The 22,668-nt window shown below is 34.6% G+C and overlaps 1 long non-coding RNA gene across 1 annotated transcript in view; it reads left to right on the forward strand.

Moving 5' to 3' along the window:
- The window catches only part of LOC140854341 (uncharacterized), a 32,044-nt gene extending 11,143 nt beyond the window's left edge, over nt 1–20,901 (forward strand). Inside the window, exon 3 of the long non-coding RNA XR_012137550.1 lies at nt 20,316–20,901. This is a non-coding gene — a long non-coding RNA (uncharacterized lncRNA). The remainder of the gene's footprint in view (nt 1–20,315) is intronic.
- Nucleotides 20,902–22,668: the final 1,767 nt, after the last annotated feature.

Genomic DNA, 22,668 nt, shown 5'->3' on the forward strand with positions numbered 1-22,668 from the left:
ACTTATGACAATCACAGTAATAACTATATCAGTTCAAGTATATTATATGGCATATATCTATGCCCGAGAGGGTAGCAGACTCCTCTCTGAGATTTCTATGCTGAGATCTTTCAGCATCTACTCTCTATACTTTTATCTATGAAAATACAAGCATCCAATTGCATCTATCTCTATAGATCTTTAGGATGCTTGCTTTATGTCTTTTATAGAGAAATCTATATTCAACCATATTTTAACCGATGTCAGTTTTGGACATTTTCACTGACCCTTTTGAAATCTATAATTTCTCATATCTGATCAAATAATTTGATCATATCATTGAATGAATGTTCCAACTCCAAGATCATTACAAATTTTGTGATCTCCTATCACAAGGAGCGAAATCCATAGGCTATTCTATATAAAAATTTTCAGAAGATTTCTCCTCAGGAAAGCTATTTCACATCACTTTCTTGGAGTCGATGTCTCACATCGTCTCGTTGTAGGTTTTGGGATCATCTCTATTTTTTCATCTCTAATGAGAAATGACTTTCTCTACATCCTCTGTTAAGCATACCCGAGTACCTTTCGAGAGGATTGGAGATCCTACTATATGTACAAAGTAGAGGAGGAATATACGTCTATTGGCTCATGATGATAAATAGGTTCTTAAGGTTCCAAGGCTTACTGCTCTTCAGAGACACTCTCTTTGAGCTTAACTTTCCTCCCACTGCTTCATCTTGATCCAATAATTTTTCAAGAAGATAGCATGTCGGGTCACAATCACATTGTGATCCTTTCAGAAAGTAGTATCTCAAACTCTTTTAGGATGAGCTTTATAGACCTATCCTCTAACATATCCACCTATTGTCCTAGACACAGGCTGGATATCCTTGAATTTCAAAATAATCAAGATTCAGTTCTCACCATGCAATATCTCATATGGTGTGGTAGGAATAGGTTTAGAGAGAATCCAATTTCATAGAATTAAAACATGTCCCTAAAGAAACAAAATAAATTAGTAAAGTTCATTATAGACCAAACCATATCTCATATAGTCTCATGACTCTTCTTATCTCGTTGAGTGAGATGTACTAAGAGCAGTCCAATATGAAACTATGCCATTTTATGAGATAATCGAAAAATTTTTTTTATTAGTATTGCATCCTCGATCCGATAGAAGTACCTTTAGAAATTTTCGATTTGTTTCTCTACTTTATATCTGAATTATTTGAACCTTTTAAAATTTCAGATTTGTATCTTATATACAAGTAGAGACAACTCCTTGGTTAGCACATCACATGGGCTACACACATCAAATGTGTACAAGGATAAGTATCTCAGTGGTCCTTTTCCTCTTATCCTACAAGAGTAGGTTGGTCATATTTTCTCAAAGAAATGATACACAAACTAGATTTGACTCAACAATCAATGAGCTCAAGCCCATATTTCTCCAGTTTGTTAATCATTTCTTCTCCAATACGCCTTAGCCTAAGGGTCCACATATACTTTAAGCTTATCTCAATTCTGGATCTCTCAGATCCAATGACATTCACTATTTGCTCAAGTAAGTTCATATATGATTCACCATGTAAATGATAAAGATCGTCTCTAAAAACTAAATTCAAATGATGATCGTGAAGAATAGATACCCATGACCGCAGCAGCAACTGTTGCCCTATAGCCAATTCAAGGGTTACTTCCTCAACCCTCTATCTTCCCATCGACTCTACACTAGAGTCCATAGCTCAACTGGAAGAAGAAAAAAATCATAAGAATAGCATTGAGCAATCTTGACATGCCTACTCTAGGCATGTATTTGTTTCTTCAGGCTCTCTAGATATTTACATCTGAACTTTTTCAAGATTTTTTTGTTATTAACACTTTGATCAATTTAGATAAAGTACCATGATGGTCTTTTATATGGTAGTTTACCATAAACTATCCATATAAACTAATCAGAGATTGCAGGATCAAATCCATAAGCAAATCCTTGTGCATGATCATGTCGAGCTTTTTAAGCTCCTTAATTTCTTTGATTATTATCAAATAACGATCATAGACTGACTCTCCATCACGTATCATATGCACTGTACGACTTTAATCATCTCACAATATTTGCAGATGAATCAACATGTCGCAGGTAGTAAACATGTGCTCATGCATAGCACCTATTTTAATTGTCATTGTCCATTCACTCATTAAGTATAGCTCATTGACTATAGGTTGGATGGATTGTTAACATCAGAATATCCTGATAGAGAATATTGCTTATTTTTTTAAGATTTAAGAATAATTCTTAGGTTTGTGAGCCAATCTATATAACTGGTTTCGGTTAATCAGTTGATATCTAGGATTCAAGCTAGAGGGTTGGAAGCTGACACAATAAACAACAGAGAGTAAAGATTCTAATTGAATATTTATACTTATTTTGTGATTTGCTCTAGAAACTTTTAGATGTAAAAAGTGACTCCCACTATTTTATCAGATCTCCTACACTCTCTGGATGGAGAAACGAAAATTCTGACGTGACAATTGGATTTCTAATGGGTGCGCGGTCCCATCGATGCCGTGCACTTCACCTAACAGTTATTGGTAACATGAATGAATACCGATGCATGGATAACTCTTTGTTCAGATACTTTTCTAAGCATGTTGCAGCTACTTGATCTCTAAGTCATATGGGCTCACCTAATAGTTATTGCCGACACTCCTTAGTTAAGTCAAACCCACCGTTCACAAGCAGGTGTAAAGCCATCATTGAATCTCTCACCTAACAGTTATTGGATTAAATCCCATCTTTACTCCACAGCAACTCTTTGCTAATAGAGTGGTTGCATATTTTCGATGCAACTGAACCACTGTAACCAGCTGAAAATAATCAATGCCGGTAGCACGCCCGCACATCTACAATGGTGGAAGACCTTGGACTGAATATTTGTGGAGAGATTTGAGTTTAGATCTCATCTAATCAGCCATCACATGACTGATGTAATTGACATGGGCTAAATCAAACCACCAAGCAACCATATTTGAGGCTCAATCTTCCAAATTGGCTAGATAGTAGAGATTGGTGGGGGTCCCCCCATTGCTTTCCTTAGATATCAATAAATTGATCAGATAAGTGAATGAAACTAATTAAATAACCACCTTTCAATTATTTGCCTTAGATATCAATTGGACAATTGATCCATAGGCTGGTAAGTCACTTTGCCAGCCTAAGACTAAAAGCATGTCTTGTGAAGATAGGGCTTGGTACATGGCAGATTGGCTTTAGTGCAAGTGAGAGATTATTGGATCTATGCCCTAGAAGTCAATCTTGACTGACACATTTCATATCTCTAAGATATGATTTTGTACTTATTGAGCAGTTATATTACCATTCATGTTTATGTGTCCATGAATCATCCAAGGGATTAACAAGATAATGACACATATTCTTAAAGAATTGTAAATTTGAGGCATGTGTCATTGATAGTTGATTCCTAAATTACTCCTGATCATAGGATCATCATGGGGATGGTGATTGATCCGAATAGACCAGTGCATGGATCGCTTTCTTCGGACAGATGGGTCTCAAGTCTGTAGTATAGAGATACTGGAGCGAGAGTGTAGGTGGTTGTTAGAGAATAACTAGCACTGAGCGTGATCAATATGAGAAGTCAAAAAGATGTCTGCTCACTCGTTAGTAACTTTCTCGATGCTACAGTTGTATGACTGATCCTTTGACCTAAGATGGCACTACTGCTCGCAATGAGGCTGCTGGAGTTTGACTGACACATCAACATGGATCTCAAGGAGCCCTTGTAGTGGATGTTGGTGATAATTGGTTCACTGTAAAAGTAGGGTGTGCATCAAGATGGGATCTATCGACCATAGTAGAAAGGAGTAGTCCTATGAGATTTAAGAGGCTGAGTCCTTAAGTCTATGACCATAGTAGTGTGATTAATGGAAAAGAGTTTTCATAGAATTATAAATGGACTTGAGCTGATTGAATCTATCATATGACTGATGTTGAAATCACGATAGAGGAACTGTATCATGCATTAACTGTATCTAGAGGTTTATTTTTTATTCTGCTGAGTTACCACTACATACTGCTAGATGTCACTGGTGGATTATAAGACTCACAAATATTATCTTGATGATCAATGATCCTTGGTGGGCAGAGTTGGAATTGTTCCAACCCATTGAAAAATATTTCAATGATATTGTGATAGGGATTACAATATATCTCACTATCAAATATAATAAAATCTATAGGATCACACACAAAAGAAGCTTTTGACTGATCAGATGGTTGAATTATAATTATAAATCATAACAGGATTTGATTATCAATTTGATTAATGATTGATCCAATGCAAATATTGCATTATGTAACTTACTAAAGAGTTAGTAAGTTATAGGAGAATTAATTAGTAATAGGATTGCTAATTGACTAAATTTGATTGAGCAATGGGACTTGCATCAAGTCTAATTTGATTGAATTTAATTTGACTCATTATGGATTTGACTTGATCAACCCCAATTGGGTTATAGGATAACCCCAAAAGGATCGGATGATTAGTCTCAATTGAATTAGAATTTGGATTTGACTCAATTTCTAATTAGACTAGGATATATAAATTTCTATTTGGACTAAGAATCCTCATTTCTTGGGTACACCAAATTCTAATTGGATTAGAAATAAAAAATTAAATTTGACTCAAGCACCAAGAAAGAGTCCAATAGGACTAGGACTCCTCCAATTAGGAGACATCTAATCTAAATAGTTTAGGCTCCAAATCAGATTTAAATTTTTATCTATTTGAGTCTAATCAAGTCTTAATATGATTAGAATTAATTGATATTTTATTCAACTTAAAACAACTACCAAAATAAAGAGTCCCATGAGATTTAAACACTTTGATTCCATGCGCCAAATATGTCCCATGCCTCAACCTGTTTTGGATGCCTCATCCAACCAGAATGGATGCCACTTTTTTTCTCTTTTTTAGTGTGTAAGAGAGAAGAGTTATCACCCTATTTACCATATAAAATCTGGTGTGAAACTTGGTTGTTGGGCGGCATAAAAAATTAGGAAGAGTCCTAACTAGTTTGGACTTTTGATTCCTATCCAAACTAGGTCTCCTTTCTAGCCTATTTAAACACCACCCCTTGGATGGTTTTTGTAGAGATTAACACCAGGTTTCCATGTCCTAGAGGAGAGGATTTCACATAGAGAAAAGCAAAGAAAGAAGGGGCGATGTCCATGGTTCTTGGCGTGAGGTTTGTTATGCTCCCTATCTCTTCTTTCTTACAACAACCAATTGTTGGTTGTTAGGACATCATCTTCTCTCCCTCTTATCTATGTTTGGACATGTTATAATTTGGGGTTTGAAGCATGCATATGTATTTTAAAAATTTAATTTTTTAAACATCACAGTAGAAAATAAGATTAAAATAATTTTAATCTAAATTTTGTATGCATAAAAATATAAAACCACATGGATCTATTTCATATGCTGAAATTGATATATGTTGAAATTTAAATTGTGATCAAATCACATATCCTTTTCACAATATCTTTCTTCAAATCTAGATCTAAAAGAGATGAAGCTCTCTATTAGCTATACAAGTATCCGGTCTCTACGAGTATCCACTCGGGATCAGCTTGGAACAGTGCTCTAAGATCTGAATTTTGATTCTTCAAAATTCAGCCTGCTGAATCTGAACAAAGTCTGGATCACGATCAACGTTTGATCTTTCTCCTTAATCCTTATCTTCTCTTCCTCTCTAGCCTTTCTCCTTATCTTGTAGTGCTACAAGAGACCAACAACCAGTAGATGAAGAGCCGCCCAATGCCTTGGGCATGTGCAAAACTTGGGACGCGTGTCCCAAGTAGTATGGCATGGGGACTCCTAAGGAGAAGAGAAAGAGGGAGGAAGAGAGGGCGTGGGAGGTTCTCTTGGGGTGGAGAGGTGCTGGCTTGGATGGTATTAGGACCTTAGGGGACCTTCTCTTTTATAGGCATAAAGATTGAATCCTATTCAATCATATAATACAAATCCTACTTGCATTAGGATTCCTATTAACTTAAGTTATCCAACTTATATTAGGAAGTCCTTTAGGCACCAACTATTGGAGCTCTTGCACCCATAATTAGACACCCTCTTTTGCACCCAAGAGATACTACATATGAGAACTAAAGAATCTCTAATCAATAGATATGTCCAAATTGAATAATTCAAAGTGGTGCCCCATAATAACTATCAAAGAGATTCATAAGGGACTTGCACTCTTAATTTATGTGATCCATAATCTTAGACATCCAATAATTGAAGTCTCATGAATCTTATTTATGTAGATAATTAGAAGATAATTAAGTTAGAATTAACTTATCAAATAAGTAATCCTAACTGAAAGAGAAATTGGGTCCAACCATGTGCTAGCAAGGTTACCATAAACCTAATAGATTTCTCTAAACCCAATTGACACTTCATAAGCTCAATTACTAATTTCAGACATGATCCTTTTGTTGTGTGACCTCATAAGTTCAATTCTATCTGGTAGTAAGACATACAATGATCTACATCATTGTAACATTGAAACTCTTTTCAATGGGTCGAAACAATTTCACTCTAACTCAATCAAGGATTATTGATCTAAAACAACCCTAGTGAGCTCTCACAATCTATCAATGACACCTAGCAGTATATAGTGGCAACCCAGTAAAACTAAAATGAACCTTTAGGTATAGTTAACATGTGATTCAGTCCCTCTAATATGAGTCCTGACTAGATGGCAGGTCATGGATAAATCATCAAACTTCAACATCAGTCATATGATAGATTTGATTAGCTCAAGACCAGATGTGATGTCTATAAAAATTTTTTTCCATCAATCACTCTATGGTGGCCACAGATTCATGGACTCAGCTTCTCAAATCCCATAGGACTACTCCTCTCTATCAAGGTTGATAGATCCCATCTTAATGCACATCCTACTCCTACAGTGGATCAACTGTCATCAATATCCACTACAAGGGCTCATTGAGACCCATGTTTATGTGTCAATCAAATTTCAACAGCCTCACTGTGAGCAGTAGTGCCATCTCAAATCAAAGAATCAGACATACAACTACAGCAATGAGATAATCACTAACAATTGAATAGAATCCAAGTGATCTCTCGTATGGTCACGCTCAATGCTAGTTGTTCTCTAACAACCATCCACACTCATCGCTCTGTGTCTCTACATAGTAGATTAGAGATCCATCTATCCTAAAAGAAGTGATTTGTGTATTAGTCTATCCAGATCTGTCACCGTCCTTATGATAATCCTATAACCGAAAATCTTTAGAAATTAAATACATGTCTCTAATTCTCAACATCTTGAGAGTATATATCGAAACTAATTTTATGGATGATTCAAAGACACATGACACTTGACTAAAAAAAAATTTACTATTTTATTGATCATATCAAAATATTAAGTATAAAATTATGTCCTAGATTAATTACAATGTATCAGCCATATTGGCTTCTAGGATATACATCTAACAATCTTCTATTTGGACTAAAGCCAATTGGCCATAAATCTAAGTCCCATCTTTTCAAGATGGACTTCCATTTTCGGTTGGCTCAGCTGCTTAGTCAGTAGGTCTACTACGTTATCCGTGGAGTCTACTCTTCGCATCTCGATATGAGGTTGTCGCATATATCGGTGCTCTATGTGTTTGGATTGCTGATGAGATCTTAGCTCTTTAGCAAGGGCTATGGTGTCATTGTCTTTGCAGTACTGTATCATGAAATGATATCCAGTTTTACAACTAACATTAAAATCAAAATTCATACTATACATCTATAGCACAGTCAGCCTCCGTTGATCGATTACTTAGAACCCTTCTAGTAAATCGAACAAGAATACACCCTCAAATCGCAACTCAGAATCACCTCCAAATATCAAGAACAGATCCTTAGTCTTTCTTAAGTACTTAAGGATGTTCTTCACAGCTATCCAGTGCTCCTTATCTAGATTCGACTGAAACCTATTTGTGACATTCACAGCAAAGGCAATATCAAGTCGAATATATAGCATGACATACATGAGGCTTCCTATTGTCGAAGCATAAGAAATCCTACTCATGCACTGAATCTCCTCAAATGTGGTCAGACACATCACCTTGGAGAGACGAATACCATGCCTAAGAGGTAAAAGACCTCTCTTGGAGTTTTTCATGCTGAACCTCTTCAGCATCTTCTCTATATATAGCTTTTGTGACAGGTCAAGCATCCGTTTAGATCTATCCCTATAGACCTTTATTCCGAGAATATAGGATGCTTTTTCTAGATCTTTCATAGAGAATTTCTTGGACAACCATCTTTTGATCATGGTCAACATGGGAATATCATTCCCAATGAGAAGAATATCATCCACATACAGTATGAGGAAGGTGATTGTACTCCCACTGACTCTCTTGTATACATAAAATTTTTCTTTATTTTTAATGAAATCAAATGATTTGATTGCCTCATCAAAATGATGGTTCCAACTCCAAGAAGCCTGCTTTAATCTATATATGGACCTTTGCAGCTTGCAGACTCTATGATCACTATCACCGGACATGAAACCCATAGGCTGCTCCATATAGATATCTTCCTCAAGATATCTATTTAAAAAGATAGTTTTTACATCCAATAGGTACAATACCTTTAGGTGGATCCACTAAAGTTCAAACTTGGTTCGAGTGCATCGAGTCAATTTCTGACTTCAAAGCATCTAACCATTTCTCGAAATCGATATTAGACATCGTCTCGTCAAAGGTATTGGGATCATCTCCATGACTCCTATCTCTCATAAAAAATATTTCCTTTATTTTCTCCGTAAGCATACCCGTGTACCTTTCAGGAGGTCAGGAGACTCTGCTAGATCTATGAGGTGGTAGAGGAACATCAACTACTGACTTATGAATTATAGATTCCTGATGATCTATAGCTCTAGGCTCTTCAGAGATCTTCTCTTCGAGCTCTACTAACCTCCCACTGCCGCTATCCTGGATAAATATTTTTCTAGGAATATGGCATTTCGACTCACAATCATATTGTGATCTTGTAGAAAGTAGTATCCCATAGATTTTTTTAGATACCCTATAAAACGAGCTATAATAGATCTATCCTCCAACTTTTTTCCATCTGTCTCTTGACATAGGCTGAACATCTCCAAGTCTTAAGATAACCCAGACTCGGCTTCTTACTAAACCATATCTCATACGGTATGGTAGGAACAGACTTTGAAGGAATCCTATTCAACAAGTGAATGGTAGTTAACAAGGCATGTCTCCAAAGAAATAAGGATAGATCAGTGAAGCTTATCATGGATCTAACCATATCCAATAGAATCCTGTTCTTCCTTTTAGATACCCCATTGAGCTGAGGTGTTCCAGAAGGGGTCCACTGAGAGACTATGCCGTTGTCCTTAAGATATTCTAGAAATTTTTGACTAAGATATTTTCCTCCTCATTCAGATCGAAGAACCTTAACGGGCTTGTCTGTCTGCTTTTCTACTTCATGCCTGAATTCTTTAAACTTTTCAAAGACCTCAGACTTGTGTTTCATTAGATACATATATCCGTACTTAGACAAATCATCGGTAAAGGTAATGAAGGAGGTGTAACCATCCTTAGTCTGTACATCAAATGGCCCACACACGTCAGTATGTACCAGGACAAGTAATTCTGTGGCCCTTTCCCCATGTCCTACAAAGAGCAACTTAGCCATCTTTCCTCGAAGGTAAGATTCACAAACTGGATATGGCTCTGGGCAAAGAGAGCCAAGGATCCTATCTTTTTTCAGTTTGTTTATCCTATCTTCTCTAATATGGCCTAGTCTATGGTGCCATAAGTACTTTTGGTTAATTTCATCTCTGAGTCTCTTTTGACCTACGGCACTCACTATTTACTCGTTTAGGTTCACATTCACATCAACATGCAAGTGATAAAGACTGTCAATTAAAAGACCTCGTGCAACCAATTTATTTCATAAATAAATAGAACAAAAGTCTTTATTGAAATTAATTTTAAAACCTTTCTGTGCTAGCACAGACACGAAAATTAAATTTTAACTAGCTACAGGAATATAATAATAGTCTTTCAAATCTAATCTAACGCTAGACGGTAATCGAAGAGGGTAAGTGCTAATGGTCTCTGCAGCAATCTTTGCTTCATTGCTGATCCGAAGGATCATGTCATCTTTTCTTAACTTCCTACTTTCTATCAGACCCTGCATTGAGGTACATATATGAGCACTCGAGCTAGAGTCCAATACCCAATTAGAAGTAGAAGAAACCATAAGGTTAGATTCAATTACGAGCATACCTTCGAAAGGTTTGTCACCCATTTTGATCTTTTTGCTCTCTAGGTATTTTGGACAGTTTCTCCTCTAGTGGCCTTCAGCATAATAGTGGAAACACCTTTTCTTTGGCTCAGCCACCTTTGGACCATCCTTTTTTGGCTTGCACTCTTTCTTCTGCTTCTCTGCAGCTTTAGCCTTCTTCCTTCCAACAGACTTTTTCTTGGAAGAAGAAGTCCACTCCACAGTAAGAACAGAGCTCCTTGAACTCTTCAAGGTACTCTCCGTTGTGACCAACATGTTGACAAGTTCGAAAATAGTACAATCAAGTTTGATCATATGAAAATTCATGATGAATTGATTATATGAACTGGTAAGGGATTGAAGGATCAGATCCATCTACAATTCCTTTTGCATATCCATCTCGAGCTTCTCAAGCTCCTCAATATCCTTGACACTGTCATACAATGCTCATGGACAGACTGTCCTTCACGCATCTTCAGGTTGAAGAGTCTTTCGGACACTTCGAAGCGTATAGTATGGCTCTGCTCACCATACAACTCTTGTAGGTGAGTAATCATGCCTCGAACAGTAGACATATGCTCGTGCTGGCTTTGCAACTCATTTGATATAGACGCCAGCACATAGCACTTAACCCGACCATTTTCATCAGTCCACTTTTTAAAAGCAGCTCTCTGCTCAGCAGTAGGATGGTTTGGCAATATAATGAAATCTTGGTCGAGAACATGGCTTAACTTTTTTGAAGTCAGGACAATCCTGAGATTTCTGAGTCAATCTTTGTAATTATTATCGGTCAAATGATTGGTTTCAAAGATGCAAGCTAGAGGATTTGAGGCTGACATGTTGGTTTAACTGTGAGAGTAAATATTCAAGTTAGACTTTTGTACTTAATATTTTAATTTGCTTCTAGAGACTTTAAGATGCAAATAATGACTCTCACTAATTTTTTGGATCCCTCCACTCTCCAAAAACGAAACAAAAATTCTGACGTGACAAAAGATTCCTAGTGGGTGCTGCGGTCTCACCGATGACATGCATCTTACCTAATAGTTATTGATAACATACACATCGATGCGTAGGCAACTCCTTGCCCAAATGCTTCACTAAGCATGTTGCAACAACTTGGTCTCTAAGTCATGTGGCTCACCTAACAGTTATTGCCCACACTTCTTAGTTAAGCTCGACCTACCATTTACAAGCACGTGCAAGACCATCATTGGGTCCCTCACCTAACAGTTATTAGGCCCAACCCCATCCTTATCCTGGAGCAACTCTTTGCTAATAGAGTGGTTATGTGTTCCTGATGCAACTGAACCACTGTGACCAGTCGAGAATAATCAATGCCGGTAGCACATCCGCATATCTACAACGGTGGAAGACCTATGGACTTTATTTATGGAAAGGTTTGGATTTACATCTCATCTAATTAGTCATCATATGATTGATCTAACTGGCATGGGTTAAACCAGATTGCTAAGCAACCTAATTCAAGATCCAATCTTTCAAATTGGCCAGGTAAGTGGAGAACGATGGGGTCTCCCCATTGCCTTCCTTAAACACCAATGAATTGGCCAAGTTGGCTAACAGAATCAATTAAATAACTATGTCTCATTAACTTGCCTTAGATACTAATAGGTTGATTGATAAGAATTAGTTAGCTCAAGCGAATCGGGCTCAAACCAACGAGCCAAATTAGGTCTTTAAGTTAATCGATTCTACATATGGGACTCGATCTATTTGATCAACAATAATTATATGATCATTAACTTAATTGATCTAACTTAATTCAATACTTGACTCAGTTTGACTAATTACTTAATCGAATTAGATCCATATGACTCAAATAAAAAATCTTAGATGTAATCCTATTATATGACCTAATTTTTGATTTTTCTATGACCAAAACTCTCATGTACAAACACAAATTTCAGATTCTAAAATTATATTTTAGATTTAAATATTTTGTATGAAAGTAAGTTTTAAAATATAAAAATAATTTTCAGATTTTAGCATACAAATATATATCATATATATGCATGTATAATTAGATCTAAACAAAATTTTAGATCTAAGCATGATGTAATATATCTCATATACTAGTCATGAATAAGATTAAAAATAAATTTATAATCTAAATATGTAATCATATATCACATATATGAATCAAAATTCAGATCATAAAAAATTTTAGATTTCATACATGCATCTATATTTCACATGAACATTAATTAGAACTCTTTCTAGATCAAAATTCAAATCTATGCATGCAACAACATATCAACTATATGTTCTAAAATTAAATCTAAAATTAGATTTTAAATTTGAAGATCCATCCATACATCTTATGTATTAAGAAAAAAATTAATTTTGAAATCTTTTCAAAGATATGTATATCAAAATTTAGCATATGAAAACCCGTTGCTCTGATACCACTGTTGTAATTTGGGGTTTGAAGCATGCATATGTATTTCAAAAACTTAATTTTCTAAATACTACAGTAGAGAATAAGATTAAAATAATTTTAATCTAAATTTTACTTGCATAAAAATATAAAACCATATAGATCTATTTCATATGCTGAAATTGATATATACTGAAATTTAAATTGTGATCAAATCACATACCTTTTTCGTAATCTCTTTCTTCAAATCTGGATCTGAAAGAGATGAAACTTTCTGTTAGCCACATAAGTATCCAACCTCTACGAGTATCCACTCGAGAGCATGGAACAGCTCTTTAAGATCTGAATTTTGATTCTCTAAAATTCAGCCTGCTGAATCTGAACGAAGCCTAGATCGCGATTAATGTTTGATCTTTCTCCTTGATCCTTATCTTCTCTTCTTCTCTAGCCATTCTCCTTACCTTATAGTACTACAAAAGATCAACAACTAGTAGATGAAGGGCCGCCCAATGCCTTGGGCGTGTGCAAAACTTGGGACGCGTGTCCCAAGTAGTATGGCATGAGGACGCCCAAGGAGAAGAGAAAGAGGGAGGAAGAGAGGGCATGAGAGGTTCTCTTGGGGTGGAGAGGGGCTGGCTTGAATGGTATTAGGATCTTAGAAGAGGTCTCCTTTTATAGGCACAAAGATTGAATCATATTCAATCATATAATACAAGTCCTACTTGCATTAGGATTCTTATTAACTTAAGTTATCCAACTTAAATTAGGAAGCCCCTTAGGCGCCAACTATAGAAGCCCTTGCATTTATAATTAGACAACCTCTTTTGCACCCAAGAGACACCACATATGAGAACTAAAGGTTCTCTAATCAATGGACACGTCCAAATTAAACAATTCAAAGTAGTGCCCCATAATAACTATCAAAGAGATTCATAAGGGACTTGCACCCTTAATTTATGTGATCTATAACCTTAGGTACCCAATAATTAGAGTCTCATGAATCTTATTCATATAGGTAATTAGCAGATAATTAAGTTAGAATTAACTTATCAAATAAATAATCCTAACTGAAAGAGGAATTGGGTCCAACCATGTGCTAGTAAGATTACCATGAACCCAATGGATTTTCTAAATTCAATTAATACTTCATAAGCTCAAATACTAATTTCAGACATGATCTCTTTATTGTGTGACCTCATAGGTTCAATTCTATCTAGTAGTGAGACATACAATGATCTACATCATTGTATCATTCAAACTCTTTTCAATGGGTCAAAACAATTCTACTCTAATTCTATCAAAGATTGTTGATCCAAAATAATTTTAGTGAGCTCTCACAATCCACCACATCTAGCAGTTTATAGTGGTAACTTAGTAGAACTAAAATGAACCTCTAGGTGTAGTTAACGTGTGATTCAGTCCCTCTATCGTGAGTCCCGACTAGATGGCAGATCATGGATAAATCGTCAAATCTCAACATTAGTAATATGATAGATTTGATTAGCTCAAATCTAGATGTGATATCTATGAAAATTCTTTTTCATCAATCACTCTACTGTGGCCACAGATTCATGGACTTAGCTTCTCAAATCCCATAGGACTACTCCTCTTTATCAAGGTTGATAGATCCCATCTTGATGCGCACCCTACTCCTACAGTGAACCAACTATCGTCAATATCTACTATAAGGGCTCATTAAGACCCATGTTTATGTGTCAATCAAACTCCAGCAGTCTCACTACGAGCAGTAGTACCATCTCAAGTCAAAGGACTAGACACCCAACTACAACATCGAGACAATCACTGACGATTGAATAGAAATTCAAGTGATCTCTCGTATAGTCATGCTCAATGTTAGTTGTTCTCTAACAACCATCCGCACTCGTTGCTCTGTGTCTCTATACAGTAGATTAGAGATTCATCTATCTCGAAGAAAGTAATTTGTGCGTCAGTCTATCCGGATCTGTCATCATCCTCATGATGATCCTATGATCGAGAGCCTTTAGGAATTAAATACGTCTCTAATTCTCAACACTTTGAGAATATATATCAAAACTAATTCAATGGACGATTCAAGGACACATTACACTTGAATAAAAAAAAATTTATCCTTTTATTGATCATATCAATATATTAAGTATAAAATTATGTCCTAGATTAATTACAATATGTCCGCCATGTTGGCTTCTAGGACATACATCTAACGGGATATTGTTATCTCCTCTTCTCTTTATCCAAAAGTTAGATAAAATTATTACATCTCTATTATAGAGATTTGGTGCATTGATTTTAAAAAGAAAAGAGAAGAAAGGGTTCTTCTTATGATCTCTGACGTAGAGATTAAGATCCTCCTACATCTTCTTATTCTCCAAGAGTATCTTAGGAGAAAAGAAGATTTTTAACTGTCAAGATGTAATCTCTGCAAGGGTGCTAGCACTCTGGTGAGATCAAAAGATTTTTGATCAAATTAGAGTCTCATGTAGATATCCGTAGAGGTTGAGTGCTTGTGCGGCTAGAGGGGACCTTCAGAAGACATCCATGATCATCTGTTCGAGTTGAAGATTGATCTATATCCAGGTATATTTTGTATTTATTTTTCTCTATTTGATTTCTGTATCTGAATTTTATCTCACATATGATGATCCTGTTTATGGTTTGAAGATTTGATCTAATGCATGCTTAGATTAAATTAGATTTAATATGAAAAATTTTAAAATTCTACTGCGTACTTATTTTGCAAAATCATGCGTGCATGAAACCATAAAACTATAACAAAAAGAGTGTTGGTGAATCTTCTTTTTCTTGTAGTGAGCTACTTCCAAGTTGATAGAGATAAGATCTACTATTAATCTCCTATCGCCTACCCATCCTCTCTAAGAAAGCCCATACCTGAAGCTGTAGCACAAATTTCTTCGGGCCTAAAACTATAACTCTGAAGTCCATACTCCTGTAACTTTAAGTTTTTGAATCTAAAAATCTAAACTCTGATTACCTATAAACCTGATCTTTAAATTTCTACAGCCAAGCTCCAAATCGAGCTTCCTAAGCTCGATTCGCTACCTTCTTATATAAATATTCATGAAGTTTGAATGAAACTCTGGGTGGCACCACCTCCCATTTCATCAAAAATGTTTCTTCTCTAATTAGAAGGACAAAGTGCTAGCTTATGTTTTCCATGGGAGTGTTTGGATTAAGTACTCAAAAAACTTATCTCCAAAAACCACTTTAGAATTTGAGATGTGGTACTCATTCGTGTCTCAAGTAAGTGGTGCCTTGATGTGAACAGCATGATTACCCACTATGATTTGGATACCGTAAATTTAAGACAAAACCTACGCCATTCATGGTACCCTGCTTTATGCTTGGCAGGAAAATGATTAGTTTATTGCATCGGTTAACAATCATCCTTAACAGACCAAAATTGTCCTCCCTAGAGCCACTCATAGAGATTAGTGATAGACATAACCCTTTATGCGAAGGGTTGATCAAAAGAGCATAGAGGGTAATGTTGACTAATATAATATCCAACCCATCAACCCAATTAAAATAGTCACACGAATTTCAAAGTGATGGAAAAAAGAGAGAAAATAAAGAGAAGAGTCCCAACATCTTCTTCTCTACTCTCATTGGACTCCTGATTGGAGTCAAAATCTAAAACTAGGAGGGTGTCTAACTCCTTCCCCTCTTTATCTCTATTTAAAAGGATCATCTACCATCGATAGCCTCTAATCATTGCCAAGAAGAACCATCTTCTCCTTTTTGAGTTCATCGAAAATCATAGTTGAATGTTGTTGAGAAAGCCAGGTAATGGCCGGCATTCTTCAATTGATCATCCTCCCTTCTTTTCTTAGCTATTAGGTCATAGATTCTGACTGACGAACCATCGAATTTTGTCAAAAAGGGGCTCGGATTGATTCTCCTATTTCTACTTTGATTTGCACCTCTTTTTTTTTTTATTTCCAACAGCTGTTATCATCCCTGACCGTCGACCTATATCGCCGCAACCTACATCCCCGGCCACCACCACCGTCGGAGAGTAGCTCCCCTATTCTGAAGAACAAGGGGAATGAGAAGTCCCCTCCCTCTTCCCTCCCCCTCTCACCTTCCTCTCTCTTCCAATTTTCTCTCTCTAAAATTATTTTTTTCTCTATGAAATTTTTTCTCTCTAGAATTAGTCTAGTCAAAAAAAAATTTAATGATTTTGACCAAGCTTAGTGAAGGATTCTGATCTGCGATTGTGGAACAGCATGCTGGCAGCCATCTTGACTTGATCGGATACTATTAGACTTGATCACCCATGATTTTTATTAAATAATCTGTATACTAGTTCAATCATGATTTAATGAAATTATCTTGCTTGGATCGATCAAAATGTCGAATAGTATCATTTGATCAGTCATGTTCCATCTTATTAATTTCTCTTTACTATGATATTTCTTCTTTACTTGATTTATGAATCCAATGAAGAGTCTCTAGCTCTGTTGCTTTGAATCTGAGTTAACCTAATAGATAGATTTTGAACCATCCTATAGATTGGACAGTATATCTGCACCATCCTTATCTGTATCGAGCATCATAAGATTCAGTCTATGTTAATCTCTATTGAGTTTTGATATCTTAGCTGTCTTTGATTAGATAAAGTTACTTAATCGAATTAAACTGACCCTGATCATCGAATGACATATTAGCCTCCACTTCCATTATTGTTGGACACTACTGATTTAACATCCTTGATCTATGTTAAACCACCTATCTTCTAGCCTAATCTTGATCAATGAAGTTATGATAATTAGACCAACCTGGATCATTGGATGCAACTATCCATCTCCTATCTTTCCATAGTTATTTATACCCTTCCTAATTATTAGACTTGATTCTGCAATAAAAAGATGTTCGATAGTGGATTCTACAATCTATTTATTGAAGATTTGAAATAAAACTTCTAAAATTATTCGAATCTTATCAAAGTATATATAAGGTAAGTAATGAACCATCTTTTTGAGATATTTTATAATTTACTTTGAAAGTTAATAATTAGTCTTGAATATATGATGATTTATGAAACTATATTTTGAATAGAAAGAGATTTACATATTTAAGATTTTTGAAACATTATGGTTTAATTTATTATGAAATATGCATATGTAGAATGAAATTATGAGATATATATATATATATATATATATAGTGCTTAATATCATAGGATTTGAACTCTCAGCCTAACTATATTTAGTGGATTCTATCAATAGGGGTTAAATATTGGTATTCAGTGGATCCTACCAATAGGGGTTAAATATTGATATTTAGTAGATCTTGTCAATGGATGTTAAACACTGATATTCAGTGAATCTTGCTAATGGAGGTTAAACATTAGTATTTAGTGAGCTCTATCAATGGAGATTATGTATTGACACTCTGATCATTGAGCTCTGGCCCCATCATAGATTATAAATATGGTCATAGTTAAAGGTTGTTGAGTTATACGTGATTTGTTTCGAATCAAAATTATGATTATATATGAATATAAATATTGAAAAAGATTTGATTTGCATTAATTAGCATAGAATATGTTCATATATTTACTCATGGCATTTGCTTTTGACTATCATATCTTACGATAATACCTGAAATATCTAATTAAGATATTTATTACTTACTTGACTATCAAGCTCATTAACTCTCTCTTTTTTTTCAGATTTAAATACTTAATTTTGAATGTTGGTACTGCTTGGGAGTGAGTTTAGAGACAAAAATTAACAGTACTAGTATCAATTGAGTTTACATATAGATTTATTATTATATTTTATAGGATTATTATTGGAGTTTTAATTAATGTAATATCTTTTGAATATTATTAAAATTTTATAAGAGATTAAAGTTAATTATAGTTAGTTAAATATTTATTATTAATTTTACTGTGATGCATTGATATTATATTTGGAATGTCTTGCATGTTTGTAAAGAGAGTTCTCCATGAGTATGCAGCGGTTACCATAATCTCTAGACTCACGATCTTGGATTGGAGGCGTAGCAATTAATATAATATCAGAATATAAGTGGATAAATTATGACACATAGAAACAATCATAGGATAAATTTAGGTGGATGGACATTAGGAACATTAAGATATAGATCTATGATGATTGCAGTGTAAGTTATCTTTATGATTTTTGCTTAAACCTTGTGAATATATTTGAAAAAATTTCAAAAGAATTATGATTCATCGGGTTTGATATATGATGCGGCAATCTATGGATTATATATAATTAGTTGGATTTTGATCTAAAGTAATGGCAAGAAGATTGATCATGAGAATTTATTGTACATTGTGATTATTAGTTTGATCATCGATTGTTTAAATGAATTTGGGAGCTTAAATTTGATATGGACGTAATACTATGATAATATTTCTAGGTTTGAAGTTAATTATTGAGTGACAAATTAGAATAAATTAGCAAGAAGTTGGATTAGATTTGATCTAAGAAAGATTTTTATGATATTTGATCAGAATATTCTTTAAGGTTTATACTGAAATATAAGTTATATATGAAGCTTGCATATAGAAGCAATAATATAGTCCGGGATATTGCGAAGAAGTCTATTTTTTATTGAAAAAATTGATTATGAAATTGTAGAATATTTATTTTGATAGAATCTTTAATTATCATCTTTGGATTCAAGTAATGGATCTTATTTATGTCTATTAGAGACCATATGGTGTGTACGAAGCTTCAATTCAAAATTTAGATTTCTAAGTTAATCTATAGATCCTATTTATATCTATCTTAGGATTATGGGATTATGAGACACTATAATTTAAAATTTTTGATTTATAAACTGAGGCCCTTGGTAAAATATGATATTGCATAGAGATTTGATTTTAAGAGGCTTGCATGCTTGTTATGGAAGGATTTTGATAGATGTCAAAAATCTCGATGGAAGAAACTTTAAAAGAAATGATTGAGTATGTTTTACTTAGATATTTTGATTTAAGTCCTAACTTGACAAAGCATCGGAAGATTTTTCTTATTGATTTTATTTATAGAATTTTGATTTAAAATTTATTAAAATAAATTGATAAAAAATTAAGATTTAATTTATATTGGATGATAGTAAACCTATATGATAGTTTTGAATACGTTATAAGATGATTGTATTCCGGCCAATATTTGGGATGAGAATCAAAAGTTTATTTTTGACTTTAATTAGAATTTAAAATTTTAGATCTTTTTCATCATGGAGTAATATTTTGGTCAAAATTACATCATAAATCTAAAATATTTTGATGATTTAAATCAGAGTATGCAGTGAAAATATGGTGATTTAAATTATTTTAAGGTAGTCGATAATATTAATTTTTTGAATTAAAAATTTATGATAGGTGATATAATTTGATATTTTTTATAAAAAAAATTTATTGATAATGAAAAAAATAATATTTTTGATGATCGACGATATAACATAAAAAATATTAAAATATTTAATATTTAATTTTTATTATTTAATATTTAATTTTTTTTATATTTTTTAAAAATATTAATCATCAAAAATTAATCACCAATAAATGCTCTCCGTGTGCGCAGATACGGAGCTTAAGACAGTCCGTCCCTATTCATAAATTTTCAAAACAACCAGCAGCATGATTTGATTTGGGGGACCCCTGAGTTTTAAAGAGCAGGGAGACTTGGGATTTTTGAAGGCTGAGATCATGATTTGGATGGGGCCCAGCGAGGAAAAAGCCAAGGCACGGTTCGGCTCACAGGGGCATTCACGCGCGGCTATAGGTCTTTATGTGCTCCATTCACATGGCATGGGGGCGCGGGTTCAAGTGGGTCCGAGAGGTTTGAAGCTGGCTGCACGAGTATGGGGGAGTGGGAGCGGTTCATAGCAGCCTGGGCTACGGTTTGAAGGCTTATACGGTTTGAGAGCTTGCGCGGGAGCATGCGTGCGGAAACGATGCGAGCAAGCAACCTGGTGCATGGGTCCGAACGTGGGCGCAATGTGGTTTGAACGAGCCGGACCAGGTGCAACGATTCATGCGGACGAAAGAAGGCTTGTGCGCGGGTTTGAGCACATGAGACGTGTGACGGAACGGATGCTGACGGTTTTAAAAGGAAAGTAACAAAAAAAAAAAAAAAAAAAAAAAAAAAAAAAAAAAAAAAAAAAAGGCGCCCCCTTGTTCACTCTCTTCCTCTCTGTTTAACCAGCTACCTATCTTTTCATCCATTCTTTACAAATAAAATTCTAACCATTCATCTACCTATTTTCTTTAATTCCATATCTAAAAATCATAAAAATCCCTTCCCTCCTAACACCTATAAAAAAAATCTCTATACCTCCATCGTAGAAATCAATTTGAGAAATTCGAAGAAACCTTCAAAAACTTTGTAAGGAGGAGAGAAGGGATCATGCACAGCTAAGGATCTTTATCTTTGGAAAGCAGATGAGGTTTTTAAGTATTTATATTTTATAATTTTTTTATATAATTAAAATTTGATTGTAATAATTTTTTTTTATGAATAATTTTTTTTTTATTTTTTCAAGTATTGTGCTTCTTATTTAGACTATAATTTAGATTTTTGAATAGCCTATGACTACGTAGAAATGAGTCGTGATCTAAGAATATGATTCGTGCTCAGCGAGATAGGCTATACTTGGAATCTGATTATAGATTATTTTATTTTTATATTTTGAATAGCTTATGGCTACGTAGGAGCAGATCAAAGTACTATGATCCGTATCCAGCGAGATAGGTTATGCTTGAGGATCAATCATAATTTTAATAATTGCATGTTGAAGAAATACTTTGTATTATACTAAAAACTGAATTGAAATCTTGAGACATCTTGTTAACTCCTGGATTGATTTTGATGATAACAAAAATATTTGAGTATAATTTATTCAGTTACTAATATTATTTTTGAGGATGTGTAGCTTTCAATTCCAAGTACTCACCAAGTTTCAAATATTTTCTATAAATTAAATGAAGTACCACCACTCAAGCAATTTGTGAAGAAACTCTAGATTAGATATACTTTCGAAAGAATGTTAATAATGATTAAAATCAAGTTAAGAAGGTAAGTTTAGCCTAGAAATGAAATCGGAGAAGAAAGACTGGTAAAGACCTCATGGCATGCTTGGTACGTAAGCTTAATCGATCCAATGGATATTTGAGTTGACTTAGTCTCAGAGGATAGTAGAAGATAGAGAGGCTGATATTTGAAACATTGTTTAGTTAGCGGACCAAGTTAGAATTGAGCCGACTCAAACAGAGAGTAAGTCGACTTAGAGGTCAGTTAGTCGACTCAGTCTCAGAAGACAGACAAGATAGAAATATGAAATTTTTAGGTCATGACTACTGAACCAACCAAGTGGTCACTTAGCCAATCCAGAGATCAACTTAACCGACCCAGATAGAGACTGAGCTAACCAAATCACAGAGAAGCAGCAAAAGATAAAAAGGTTATTTTTCAGTCGTCTGATACTTAGCCGATTAAGAGGATTTTGAGTCGATCCAGTGAAAAACTTAGTCGACTCAAAAAAAAATTAGTCGACTAAATTACTATAATGGCTAATTTTTTAAATCTGTATTTTTTCGCCCCAACTTGCTTCCAATGACTAGATCTTCATTTTCAATGGCTAGGACATTAAATACTGCCTCTTCAGATGCCTTAGAATGGTGGAAAAGCTTGAGAATATAAATGAAGCACCTTAGAGTATTAAAAATAATTTTTGAACATTTATTGAAGAGCATTCAAGTCAAGTTTAGTTTATTCATTGTGTGAGCCATATTGTGAAAAAGAGTGATTTCAAGACATACTTGTATTATTCTGATCATCCACTAATCAAAGGAAGTTAGGTTATAAGTATTAAAGAGCTTCACCAACTTCCTTCAAGCATTTAAAGAGAAGAAATCAAGCCAACAAGCGATATTCA

Source organism: Elaeis guineensis, chromosome 16, assembly GCF_000442705.2.
Source record: "Elaeis guineensis isolate ETL-2024a chromosome 16, EG11, whole genome shotgun sequence".
In the NCBI taxonomy this organism is placed as follows: Eukaryota; Viridiplantae; Streptophyta; class Magnoliopsida; order Arecales; family Arecaceae; genus Elaeis; species Elaeis guineensis.